This window comes from Pseudopodoces humilis, chromosome 1 (genome assembly GCF_049639895.1).
Source record: "Pseudopodoces humilis isolate 2021_Gansu_Grassland_sample_001 chromosome 1, ASM4963989v1, whole genome shotgun sequence".
Taxonomy (NCBI): Eukaryota; Metazoa; Chordata; class Aves; order Passeriformes; family Paridae; genus Pseudopodoces; species Pseudopodoces humilis.
In genome coordinates this window covers 45,740,871-45,751,128 of record NC_142200.1, presented here as the reverse complement: position 1 = coordinate 45,751,128, position 10,258 = coordinate 45,740,871, and the positions used below count along the sequence as shown (strand labels likewise).

The following is a 10,258-nucleotide window of genomic DNA, read 5'->3' as shown; positions in this document are numbered from 1 at the left end:
TGCACTACAGCAATGCATCAAGTCTGAAAATTTGGGGGAAAAAAAAAAAAAGTTGGAGGAAAAAATAAAGCTTTTTCTAATCCATGGTTGGGTTATTTTTCTCAGCTGGAGGGCTTCATTTTCTGAGCTTGGCCTTTTCTATTCTGACCTTCCAGCCAAGGGCATGTGCCAGGAGGCTTGTATTTCCCAAAGGCAGTGACACAGTCTATTAGGTCATATGAGCTGGATCATCAAGCTTTTGTCCACCTCAACTTCTGGGCCACCATTCCTTACCCACCCCCACATCCCCCAGCACTAACTCATGATACGATGCCCTTGCCTTTGACAGGTCAGGAGGGGAAAAAGCATTTTATTGCTGAACACGTACATAGCAGAGTCCAGAAATTAAGTGAGCTTTCTGTGGTCTGGTGCTAGTCACATAGTAAGTCTGCATTTAATTAGCTACTTCTGAAATATGACAAGGAGAAAACACAAGATTTGCCAGTCTGGTTGCATTTCTAACCCAGGGCTCAGAATTGTTTTGTTTTAAGGTGGTGATTATAATCATAAATATCAAAACAGTCCATGTCCATGGGAAGTTCATTAAAATTTCAGTACTTTTGGAGTATCCACCCTCATCCATTCTGGACTGTCTCTTAGCCTGAGGGTCTGGGGATGGACAGGCTACGATGCACAGAAATTAGCAACTCTGCCCTTTCAAACACCGAGTGACAAGTGACTCGGAGATGACTCTTTCTTTGGTTTAGTTCCTTATTTTAGAGCTGCCTCTTCTCTTTGTATGTTACCAAGGATATGGAAAGCAGTGCAAATAGTAATTTTCCTCTTCTTCACTATAGGCCTGAGGGCTTTTTTTGGTTAACTGTTGTGGTCCTCAAAGAGTTGTGAAAGGGTCTCAGAGGAATTCACGAAGTGCTAGAAGAAGCCTAAGAAACTCTTAGGCTAGGGAAAATCTATGAGAAAAGTGGGGGGCTGTGCAAGGTAGTCCAGAAGGAAGAGTGTATTTTCACAAGAACTGGGAGATAGTGCCACCAAGAACAGAGGAAGAAGTACCTGCTCCAGTTTCTATTCTTCCACAGAATAGGACTGAAAGAAAATCATAGAAAACAGTATGATAAAACATGCTTATATTTTATTAAGAAATAAAAACTGTTTATTTTGCCCTTGTCCCTGTGCTGAGCATACCTCAGCCAAATGAGAAGTTCACCCTTCTTTCTTTGCCTCTTTAAGGATCAAGGAAACCTTGTGATGTTTTACTTCTTTAAGACCCAAACATCACAGACAGGTTTTGTAGGCTCTCTTCTCATTTCATTAGGCTTTGCTGATTACAAATGAGAAGATGCTGTGTTAGCTCCTCCTCCAGTGGTTTGTTTGCTACTTATAGCCACAGTCCTCTCCCTTTCCTCCATCAGTGGGGTTGCCACTGTGTTCCTACCTAGGAACCAAGAAAGGAGGTGCCTTGATAAAGAAGTAAGGCTAAATTGTAAGGTAAGGTCTGGTTGTGCTGGAAAAGTTTTGTTGGTGTTGATTTAGCCCCAAGACTTTCCTTTTGCTTTGTAATGTATGAGGTAAATGTGAGCTTTTATAGCTCTTGGACTCTATTTCCTGTTTTCTTGTGAAACCAGTAACTTTGTGATAGCTCCCCTGTTCATTGACCTTTACCCTTAGCTTTAGGTGGACCCTATTCAAATGGCTCAACAGCCCAGCCCAAGAGCCCTGGGTCCCCCTGGGGAAGAGGATGTTGCACCAGACAGCCAAACCCAACAACAGCCTGTCAGACCTCGGCCAGTTAGATCCCGGAGAAGAAGGCGTAGGCAGGCAGCTCCTGCATCCCGAGGAGAAGATGAACCTAGGACCTTTCAAGGTGATCTGTGGGAAAGGGGTAGTTGTGTTGGGTGAGGAGGAGAATGCGTGCTGCTTAACTTCAGTTGCTATTCCTTGTTTGTCTTGTCTGTGTGCATACAGGAAGCTCCCTTGAAATAAGGGTTTAAAAGTAAAAGAGCTCTAGGTGATACCCCTATGGCTGTCCTGTTAGTGTTTTCAGAACTGCTGTTTTCTGACCTGCACAAAATTTTGCTTTGTTTCCTTGCTCTGGCTCTCTTCTTCAGGAGCTAAAACCTCCTGATGACTTTCAAAGAAAGCAGAGAAATATCATCTTAGAGTGCTTACTCTAGAATTCCTTTATGTGAAATATGTCTGGCATTGAAACTTAAGGTATCTTTATACAGTGCTTGGAGTTAAGGCTGTGGAGTAGCCATAAGGCCATGGTTTGAATGGAGTTACTTACCAGGCAGCAGTGTTACCCTCCCACAGTGCAGCTCAGCTCTGTAGCTCACCAAGAGCAATGTAGAATCCACTGAGTTTGTACCTACCCAGTGTGAATTGAAGTTAGAGAAGGAACAGCACAATAATTTGCTACTGGTTCTTATCCTGTGGAAGCCAAAGGCTTCTTTCTAGCAGAACTGCAAGGCAAGGATGCTGCCAGGTATATAACAGGTAGGCAGCTAGTTTCCAGACCCTACAGCCAGCTTATATGTGCAGGAGGCCTCCTAAATTTCAGAGGTGTTTTATACACATAGACCTCCTCTCATGAGGAGGCAATCTTCCTGGCCAGCTCATGGAGAACTCCAAATACCCTTCTGTGCTTGCTATTCAGAGTGGTGGGAGTTCCCGTAACCTGGGAGCAGGTTTGATTGTGTAACAAAAACCCTTTTCAAAGGCCACAGCTGGGCCTTGATAAAGATTATCTGGGAAGGTTGTGTAGCAATATTTCAAGGTCAAAACTCCCTTTCCTCAGTACTTCTGAGATGATAGAAAGACCACAAAGAAATAGAAACCAAGAACTGGTATATTGGAGGGGTGGAGGATGTGGGAGAGACAGAAGTGATAGAGTCAGGAATAAATCAAATGAGCTAAGCTCTTGAATGAAAGGCAAAATAAAATATTGATGCTCAAGAAAGGTTTGTAGTTAGGTTTTTACCTTCCTTCAATTTTTTTTTTCCCTAGTCTTCTGTTAAAGTTAGCATGCCAAATGGATTGCAGGACTGTTGCAGTGGTTTGTGTGGTGCTGGGAGAACACTGAAATCCAAGAGCATTGTGGTCATTGTCCCTGGCTTTAGTTCCAGCCTTAGTTAACCAGAGCATGAGGTTTCTCTGCTCTTACTGGCAAGACAGGAAGGGCTGTTTTCACAACAGTAGAGGACAGCAAAATGAAGTGCAGTTAATTCTTAATGCTGACCTTGGAAAAATGATGCCAAATCTTGTGATAAGCAACTTATTTTCTCAAAGGCTTGTGGGGAGGCTGGGGAAAATTGTACAAGACACCTTTAAAATTTTTATTGACTAGGTGATGTATGGACAATCAGGTACAAGCCTTTTCTTAACTTTGGGTCTTTGTCTTGTTCTGCTTGATCTAATCTTGTTACTTTCTCTGCAGTCTACAAATTTAGCAGTCGTGCTCCACCTGTGAGTGCGCACGGTAGTGGTGGAAGCTCTCGGACTCCTGCACTGCCTGATGATGGAAATGTTATGGGAATGATGGCTAGGTCTGCCAGGTACTGGGTGAAGCGAGAACCTCCTCGATGTTGGGTCAGAGGCTGCACCTGTTCTTGTTCAGAGACTGATCTAGAAGAAGGTTGTCCTTCTAGATCTAGGCCACATTATCTAGGTGAAGACAACAGCTCGACCTCCATGATTAGAGGGGAATTATTTTCAGAGGATGAAAACAATGATGGCAGCCCTGGGAACACTGGGACAGCCAGCTCTTGGGCTGGTGTTAGAAGTGATGATCGTCCCAGGAGTTTTGCAGAGGAGTATTCACTGGTTCCCTTAAGCAGACGAAAGCAATACGCTGCCCAGACTTTTCATGAGGCAGTAGAAAGATTTTTAAGAGGGTTCTGAGCTTTGGCACATCTGTTTTGAATTTGGGAGCCAAATCTGTGGAGATGCAAATGCCTGTCATCATGTGCACCGTTTATTGTAACACAGGCTGAAGCCTGCAGAAAAGCCATGAAGGTTCAAATAGAGTAAAGCTCAGTATATTGCTCTTAGATTGACAGACAGCTAGAAAGTTATTTGCATTCCAGTTTTGTCTCCTTGATATGTGTTGCTGTCGTCTTCAGGAGCTTAAAAACCTTTAGTAATCATAAGGCATTAAAAATGGGAAAATTACTTTGAGTCTAAGCTAATGTAATGATTATTTATTTTGCAATTTAAAGATATAGAGGCAAAATGCAGCCTTTTTTTTTTAATTTCTCAGCAGTGGAGGCTCTTCTATTTAATAACTGCTTGAAGGATATTTGAAATTCAAAGCCCTTGTTTATTCCAGTATTTCCTTTCACTAAATGCTTTAATTTACCCTATAGAGGCCTAGAGGGTTTGGTATTTTTTTGGTGTTTTTTCTTTAACTTGATCTAAATCTAAAAATTGTATTCTACTGCATATATTTGATTATTCATATATAAGTGGTTATGTATGATAATGTGAGATAGCTAGAGCACAATCTGCTTAAAAAAATCTCACACCCTTTAGCTGTTAACTTGTCACATGAATTAAAAATTAAAAAAAATAAAAATGTGTTCTGAGGAACTTACCAGAATTTTCAGTTCTTTTTAAGATAGTATGTACCTGAAAATAATGATCTGGGTTTCTCAGCTGAGAAATTTTGGCTTAGACATTTTTCCTTTATTTAGTTAAGGGCTAGATTTTAGGTGTATATACCTGAGCCTAACAGTAAAATGCTAGTGCATGGTTACTGGAAAATGGCCATACTTCAGGAACCTGATCCACGAGGATCATTGGAGACTAACTCCTGGCAGGGACAGGCCCCAAAAATCACGCTAGGTGCCTGAGAATATTGTCCAAATGCTTCTTCAACTCTGTCAGGCTGGTGCTGTGACCACTTCCCTGGGGAGCCTGTTCCAGTGCTCAAGCATCCTCTGGGTGAAAAACCTTTTCCTAACCTAAATGTCCCCTGATATAAGTTCATGCAGTGTTCCCTCAGCTCCTGTTGCTGGTGACCAGAGAGAAGGGCTGTGAGCTGCTTTGAGGTTTGCCCCTAGTCAAAGGGAAAAAGACAGTCCATGTTATGGAGATTCTGCAGACATTTGTGTTCTAATGCAATGTACTGACAAACCAAACACCTAACCTCTAAAGGCTTCTGGGCTTTAATTAATATACCTACAAGCTTAAAATTGGGCATATGCCTACTCTTGAGTCTCCTCCTTTCATACCAGAGGTTGTATACATATGAGGTAAACGTTATATGTGTGTAAAGTTACACTAAAGAGGATCAGGCAACTTCTGCTTTATAAAATTGGTCAAACTGAGAAAGGCTGCTGCTTTAGAGCAATTTGCAGACTCTGAAAATTAGAGGGGCGTCTTTTTGTTAGTGTTAGGGTTTTTGTTTGGTGGGTTTATTTTTCCCTTCTCTAGCCATCTGCTGAAATACTGAAAGACGAATGGTAGTTCTATTTGTTTCTGGGAAAGGCAAATGTGACTTGTTCTTTCTTCCTTCTTCATTTGAGCCCCAAATTAAGTCTCATTCCTCTGCGAGATAACTGAGCAGCTTTCTAGAGCAAATCACACGAGATTTTAAGTTTTGTGGGGTTTTTTTCTGCATGTGTGGTTTGTTAGCTTGGGTTTGTTTTTAAGACTTTTCTGAACTACACTACTACTGAGATTTTTTTCTGTACCTGTTAGTAAGGCATTTAGCAAATCTTTGGGACCACCTGGTGCAGCAGTAGTCAAGCATTAGGCAAAAAAACATTTGGACTATGCAGCATAGCAGTGGTTGCTTATTCCTTCTTGATATGCTTGTTATTTTCTGCTTGGGTGTTTCCAGAAGTACTTTGAGATTTTTCACTCGGGTCCTTTAAGGCCCCTAGACCAAAAAATGGAATTTTTTCCCCAGCTGAAACTAACAGTATCTTTTATTTGGTCTATATTACATCAAAACAGTATTAGAAGTATGCATAGTTCAATTCACCTGACAAGCTTGCTCTGTGAAGGTACTGCAGGGTACGATGCAGAATTAAACCTATTATCTTGTTGTTATAGCTGAAATACTGTAAGGCATCTACAGACACCTCTAAAATTATGCCCTTGATTATATAAATTTCAGAAAGTGATATGCTCATGAAATTCAGCCTGGCAATGTTTCATGTAGTCTTTCAAGAGCTTTAGTTTTTCAGGCTCATGAAATATTTTATTTTTTTTTTAATAAAACAAAACCCCTCATAAATGTCACCAGTAGGTAGTAAGATACCATGCATTGTAGAGGTGTCAGCTTTTTGACAGAATGATTCAGTATTGTGCATTTTCAATTTGACAACTATTTAGTTTTTCCTTGTGAATCTGAGATCCTGTAAGCATTTTTGTGCATACTTGTCTGTTTTTCACAAATGATTCTACAACTGGGATTTTTATCACATGTTGAGTTAAACACAGGTAGAAAGGTCTGAAAGATCAAGACCTCTGAGGAAAAATCCTCTCAGAGTAACTTCTGAGGAAAAAAAGCCTGTGAGGCAATAACTTCAGATATCTTGTAAGAAAAATAGATCAAGCAAAGCTGAGAAACAGCTTGGAAAAAAAAATTAGCTTTCTCTTGAAAAAAAAATAGATCAGAGAGGATAATATGTTGGGGTTTTTTGAGAATCTGAATTGCTGTGCTGCTTTTACATTTGGCCCACACTTATGTGCCTGTTTGTATATATGAATGAAGTCAAGGACTTCAGGACCAAAGTCCAGTGCTGCATGGCAGCTCCCATGCCAGTTTCCATGCCAGAGTCCAGAGTTTCTCATGTTGCTGACCTTTAAATCATTATTTTCTTCCAGCATGGTGGTTATATAATGTCTCATCAGCTCATTACATGGGCACAATAATAAAAGGCAAGATTTACTTTTCTAATTATTTATCCTAGAATAGAATAACAGATAATAGATAAAACAATGTAGCACAAAGCTGGCTAGCCCTTAGAATATGAATGCATCGGGGTTCCATGTATATGCTGCGTCTAGAGGTACATTTTAACTTTTACATCGCTGCAGCATTACTACAGCTGGCACCCATCCTTGATTCAGCCAAGAGAACTTGAGTATCTGGATGCCAGAGGACTGTTTGCTCTCTCCAAATATTTTCTTTTTCTTTTCTCCATTTGGCTTCCTTTTCTTGGTCTGATCAAGCATCTGTGAGAACAGGTGTCCCCATGGTGCTCTTTTATACCTTGCCTACATCTGTAGAGGTATGTGTATTTCCTTCAACTAAGAGCTGGCAGGAACTGGAAGGTTTGAAAAAGGAGAACAATCTCAGTGAACTTGGAGGGCAGACTAAAATCTCTTGAGCTTAGAGGCTGTCTTTTTTCTGCCTTTCCATCATAATTGATTCAGTGGGGCCCTGATCCATGACTGGGGCTCTAAAATAATATAAATGATTGTGACCTGTTAGAGTGAGGTCAGAGGACACCATGAAGATGATCAGAGGGCTAGAGCACCTCTCCTATGAAGACAAGCTGAGAGCTGGGGTTGTTCAACCAGTAAAAGAGAAGGTTCTTGGGAGACCTTAAAGCAGGCCTGCAAGAGAGCTGGAGCAGGACTTTTTACAAGGGAAATCGTCAGGACAGGGAAGAATGGTTTTAAACTGAAAGAGGGCAGGTTTAGATTAGTTATTAAGAACAACTTCTTAGCTGTGAGGGTGCAGAGGCACTGGAACATGTTGCCCAGAGAAGTTGTGAGTGACCACAACTGAAGTGTTCAAGGTCAGGTTGGATGGGGCTTTGAGCAACTTGGTCTAGTAGGAGGCATTCCTGCCCATCACCATGGGAGTCAGAACTGAATGATCTCTAAGTTTTTTCCAACCCAAACCATTTTTTGATTAATAATTTCATTACAGTAGTGTCCTTTCCCTTCCCCACATTCAGCTGACATGTAGAAAGACAGTTCACAAACTGAGTTTTTCTGTGCCTTTCTCTATAGTCAGTAGACTTTCTTCACTGCTCTGAGTAAAAAATTGAGACCATCTTCAGTAAAGGATCAGGAGTTGTGTTTCAAGATTTTTGTCTTTTGACTGTTTTTAAACCAAATCTGTCCGTGCCTACTTAGAAAGATCCAAAGAACCTGTGTCAAAGTGTTAGCTGAAGAGCTACAAATAGCATTTTATTCCTTTTTCCCCACCTCCTCCCCCCAATAACTCTATTGTTCTTATAAATCCACAGCATTCCAGCTGTGACTTGACAAGAGCCCTGACAGTCACAAAAGCCAAATCACAGGAGCAGTGTTCTTGTTCCCTGAATTATTTTGCACAGCTAAATTTAATACTTCCCCCCACTCCTCCACCTTTCACTCTGGCAGATACTTAAGCTGCAAATTAGAGATGTTCCGAATTAGCCTTCAAACCTCGCAAACGCTGTCAGAGGGCTGACTCCGTAATGATGTGGCTCTGATATCAAGCAGATTATTGCTTATGTACGGCGGCACTTGCAAACATGTGCGTACTTGTAAGTGCTGGCCCCGGTGCCGTGGGGCGGCCGGCAGGTCATTAATGTACAGTGCGCACAGGACAGAGCCCTGCCGAGCTCGCCACCGCCACACCGGAGAGGAAGAGTCAGACTTTCCAACAACCACTTTCAGCTGGCAGAGCTGTGATTGGAACCATGTGACGGTTTGAGGCAATGTACCACAGGCAGCCAATTTATTACATATGGCAATTTGATTAATGGTATCAAATGTTTTTATAAAAAAAAATAATTTTAAAGGTCCAAGAATATCGCAATGGCCAATTGCACGGAGTCCAAGGAAGTGCAAGTCTGTTCCATGAATTTAAAGGCAAGCAGATGAGGTTAAATGAGAGGGAGAGGCAAGATAATGATTACAGAATAAGTTTCAAAAAGAAAAGTGTGTAGAATGTGCTCATGAGCAGCAGCCCCTTTTCTTTCCTGTCTTACGTCCTCAATAGATATAGGCTGGAATAGGTCTCTGAAACTAAACTGCCTCTTGTTCTTAACCTCTCTTCCTGTAATCCAAAGACTCATTAATGGTATCCAACCACACTTACAGGGCAAACAACAGCAGCTTAAGAGGCAAAAAGGACTGTCATTTTGGTGAAGACTGTTTGCTTTGATAATGATTTTGTCTTTTTTTTAATCAAATGTTCTGGTTTAACACACAGATGGTTGGTTTCTGTCAAGACAAACAAAAGTGTTAAAGGTACTATTATTGGGGGGGGGAAAAATCAGGAAATGCAAGTATGGAGGTGATGTCTGTACATTGCAGTATCTTTCTTCCCCAGACTCTTGCTGTCTATCCCACTGAGTCAAAAAGTTGTGGAAGTTTTGGTCTGTGTCAGGTGCCCAGACCTGAGCTGGGCACAGTTTGGGAGTCTGCACAGCATAGATGGAGTTCCTCAGAGTCTGTCTGCAGAAGACTGTATTGCTCTGGAGGTTGGCAGTGGATGCAGGTTGGCTTGTGCTGGTGTGTCTCCATGCCACAGAGCAGTCCTAAGCACCTGTCTGTTGCTAGTGGTGGCACAGCTGAAGTTGTTATGAATTATGCCCACCTAAAAGGTTTCACACGTGCCACCTTTCATGTGCTTCTCTGGCTAGCTCCTAGGGCTTCATGTTTGTAGGTAGGGCTGTGTCCCCTCCCAATCTCCTTGAGTGCAGCTGGGCAGCCTGCATGTGATCAGTACCTTACTTGGGATGTAGAGCAAGTTAAGAATGGAGGAGCTCACCTGAATGTAGAGTTGTAAGGTGGGAGCTGCTGCTCCTCAGCAACAATGCATACACACCAGAGCAGCACTGGGAGAGACCTACAGGGGTATCATCTTCTTGCCTAACCAGGGCTGTGTTGGCCCCATTTTAATTTCATCTGTATAAGGATTGCCTGACCATTCCTGAAAGTGCCTAGGCAGTGTCCCCTTCACTTCCACGCAACTGCCTGATGACAATATGTGTTAAGATTTCTGTGCTGGGATACTAGGTGGCAGATGGGATTGCTGCTAAAAACTGCACATGCATTAGACTTAAATATCAGTGTCCCATGGAAGAGAAACCCAATGCCTTTTGCCTAATAGCTACAACAGTTGAAAACTGCTGCCTTCCCCAGGGTAGCTTTGAAGGTACAGAGCTGCTAGTCCTGAGTGAGCACAGCTACAAATATTTGGCATCGAAGCATGATTTCTTTTGTCTACTCCTTTTCCTCTTTTCTCACTCTGCTGCTATTATCGATGGTAGCACAGCCCTTTTGTTAATACCCAAGGCTCCTTTGC

The 10,258-nt window shown here is 42.0% G+C and overlaps 1 long non-coding RNA gene across 1 annotated transcript; it reads left to right on the top strand.

The window, feature by feature from the left end:
* Window positions 1-1,380: 1,380 nt before the first annotated feature.
* Window positions 1,381-4,588, top strand: LOC148185088 (uncharacterized). Its single transcript, XR_015773754.1, has 3 exons — window positions 1,381-1,485; window positions 1,666-1,861; window positions 3,434-4,588. It is a non-coding gene; the product is annotated as an uncharacterized LOC148185088 (long non-coding RNA).
* The last annotated feature ends 5,670 nt before the right edge of the window (window positions 4,589-10,258 follow it).